The following is a 3331-nucleotide window of genomic DNA, read 5'->3' as shown; positions in this document are numbered from 1 at the left end:
ACACTGGGCCAGGCTCTGGGCTCCAGAGCAGGAGGGTCAGGGGAACTGAGGCCAGAGACCTTATGTAGCACACCCTCTCTGATGACAGACGGGGAGACTGAGGCCTCAGGGAGGAAGGGACAGCTGGAACACAGAAGTGCTTCCTCACTTGCAGGGGCTGATGGCACTCCCCCAGGGGCAGGGCCCGAGGGGGAGGCTGAATCCATCTCAGACACAGCCTCCTGCAGCTCTGCAGGCAGGCAGCTATGAGCTTCACCAGCCCAGGTAGACTGGTGGGGGGCTTATGCGGAGCGTCTATTCACGCACTGCTAAGATGTGCCTGACTCCCCAGCTCCCAGGGGTGGCCGTGGGGCTCTCATGAGAGGAGGTTTGCCAGGTACTGAGAGCTCAGGTCCCAGCACAGGGCTCTCGCCACCCAAACCTCAGGATCCTGCTCCCTGTCCCCACCTCCAGGCTCACTCATTTCCAGATCATCCGCCATCCCAATGTCCAGCAGCTTGACGTGATAGAGGAACATGCCCAGGAAGGGGACGATACCCTGTGAAATCAGGGTGGGAGTGGTGAGATGAGTCCCACCTCTCAGGTGCCCCCATGGACCCTCCCCCAAATCCCTTCACCCCAGCCTCCTGCCCACCACAGTCTCCCACAGAGAACAGCCTAGGACCCTCAGCGGCCTCCTCCAAGTTGCCCCCTCCAGGACCACCCAACTTCCCCAGTCACCTCCCAGGGGCAGCTTTTGGCAAATCCCAGGGTATGTGGTCCCTGCTCCTCCCCACCATAACCCATCCTGGGCCCAGCCCTTCCAGGCCTCCTCCTGGTCACTTCCAGGGCAGGCATTTCAGGCTCTTGGGCTCCTGGAGCTGGGCTGGAGGAGGAGTTACCCCTCTCTTAGGGAGGCCTCCAGCCGTGAGGTGAGTGACCCCTCCTCTGACACCTGGATCCTTCCCCTCAGGCCACCTCACCTGCTGCTGCTGTCTCTCCTGGGCTTCCTGGGGGTCCATCTGCAGGGTGGCCCTCACAGATATCACCTCCTGCAGGGTCAAGGACAAGCTCAGGGAGGCCATGTTCCCTTCCCCATGTCTCCCTGGCCCCTGATCTTGGACCCTGGCCATCTGGTGTCTATGGCTGCTCCCATTCCAGGGTGCCCTGATGCTAGATCACTCCCAGCTCCAACACTCCCTCCTCTGTGCCCTCAGGCCTGCCCAGGCCCCTAAGCCTCTCTCCTCATCAGGAAAGTGTGAGGAAGACTCCTCATGCCTCCCAGGGTCCCCAGAGGACTCAGTGTCATCTGACTGTCACCAGTGCTGTCCCCTCCCCCCTCAAGGAGGAGGAGCACAAAGCTCCTGCACATTCCTCTCCCCCTTGTACCTCATCACCCCTGTGAGGCCTGCACCACAGATCATCTCCCTCCATTTCCCAGATGAGGAGAACGAGGCCCACAGAGGGGCAGTGACTTGCTCAGGGTACCACAGAGGAGACCGCTCCCCCTCCCAGCCAGAGGCCCTGGCCCCCGGCCTTCACTCCTCCTCCAGACACACCTCGGACCTATGTCCTGTCCTCTGGACTCTCGGGGTGTGTTGAGGCCCTCAGTCAACCTGAGCCATGGATGGAGTGGCACAAGGTGTCTCGGGGTCCCATGCAAGTGGCTTCTGGGTTTTCCAGCCCCCTGGGATTCTCTGACACCCGGCTGGACCTGAGGCCATGCCAAAGTCCTCAGCTCCCTAGGATCCCCTCAGGATTGTGCCTGCACAGAACTCCTCCTTCACTCACTCAGGAAGGGGACCCCCGTGTGCCACATCTGAGTGACAGTGTAGGGGCTGACCACGGCACTGTGTAATGGTGACATTTGCATCCTTTTTCACTTGGAAACTTCTAATGTCCCTTCTCCTTTCTCAGCTCTCATGTTTGAAGTCTGTGGTCTGAGCCTTTGCACAATCCTTAGGCCCCTCCTGCCAGGGCCTCGATGGAGGCCATTAAGAATCTGTCAGGAAGGTCCATTAAGAATCTGTAGGTTCCTCGATAATTCTACTTGCCATCTGGGACGTATCCTTGTCGACAAGGCACCGGGGGAGACTCACTGGTTTGTCAGCAGTGACCACTATCGGGCTAGACTGCACAGTCCCAGAGAGCACACAGTTCTGTCCCAGATCCACCATTTGGCCCAAGGCTGTGCATCCCCTGTGTCCACAAGGCCTGTGTGACCTCACAGTGCCCATCCCTGGGACAGGCAGAGTGCACTCCCCTGTGAGGTGCAGTGAAGACAGAAGGAGCAGCAGGGGCCTGGATTCCTGAGGACAGACTGGGCTGCTTTAGGAAGAAAGGAACCCCCACCCACTCCATCCACCCGCCAGCCTGGAGGATGATGAGGGCCAGCTGATGGGTCCACATGGAAGCCAGGCACCTGCTCATTCTGCCAGCTCCTCACCTCTTGGAACAGTCCAGGCGACACCACTGTATCCCGTGACCAAGACCTCCTGTCCCAAACAGTCCCCACCTGCCCCTGCAGCTCACACCCCCCGCTTCCTGTCCAGCTGGACAAGACAGACCGTTATTTCTCGGGGAAACTTAAGTGAAAAACTTACCAAAGCACATCCTGCCTGGTCCCTCCCCACCTCACCTCCCGTCCTTCCAGATCTCCAGCCTCCACTCACCTCCTTGAGAAGCTTCCTGCTCTCCCGGTGGCATGTTTGGAAGATCTTTTTAACTATTTGACAGTTCTTCCTGAGGAGGGAAAAAAGGAAAGAAACACTGTGGAGTGGTTTGAGGGTAAATCCCTTTTATTTGAAAACCCAGAAGATCCAGACAGCCTGGATGAGCATTTTCACTGTGTCGTCTGAGCCCTGAGGTGTCTGGGACTGGGGAGGGGCTCTCCTATTGTCACCTGGGGCCTCCATTCTCTGATTTTCTCAGCAGATGTGTTTTAAACAGTCTTAATTTCATGTGGACAGAGAGTTCTGTTGCTGCAAACACTTGAAAATCTTCAATTTGATTCAAGCCATGATTTGTCACTTAGGGAAACTGATTCCTGAAGCAGAACCACTGGCCTAAGTTTTCAGAAAGAGTTGAAGCCTGCCAACCATGTCAGACCCTATCCCCAGGGTTTGCTGTCTCCCAGGAGGTCCCAACTGATTGAAGGGCAATGCCAGCCCTGTGGGGGGTGTCTGGTCCACCCAGGTGGTGCTCGCATGGAGAGAGGCCTACCCACCTGGACACCTGTCTCCGCATCTCTTTTAAACGCTAAATGGAGGGGCCCTCCAGAGCCCAGAAGATCATATGGAGAGAGGAAAGGTTCCTCAGGCCGTGGCATTCCTGGGGAAAGGAAGAGAATGAG

At 57.6% G+C, this 3331-nt stretch overlaps 1 long non-coding RNA gene across 1 annotated transcript; it reads right to left on the bottom strand.

Annotated features, from left to right (window-relative positions):
* Window positions 1-392: 392 nt before the first annotated feature.
* Window positions 393-2750, bottom strand: LOC147911571 (uncharacterized). Its single transcript, XR_015551213.1, has 3 exons — window positions 2652-2750; window positions 963-1031; window positions 393-538 (listed from the first exon to the last, which is right to left on the bottom strand). It is a non-coding gene; the product is annotated as an uncharacterized LOC147911571 (long non-coding RNA).
* Between the last annotated feature and the right edge of the window lie 581 nt (window positions 2751-3331).

The sequence above is a fragment of the Ceratotherium simum genome, unplaced genomic scaffold (assembly GCF_057802395.1).
Source record: "Ceratotherium simum simum isolate JZ-2026a unplaced genomic scaffold, ASM5780239v1 HiC_scaffold_43, whole genome shotgun sequence".
Classification (NCBI taxonomy): Eukaryota; Metazoa; Chordata; class Mammalia; order Perissodactyla; family Rhinocerotidae; genus Ceratotherium; species Ceratotherium simum.
Note: the sequence above shows the minus strand (reverse complement) of the source record. Positions and strands in the feature narration are given on the sequence as shown.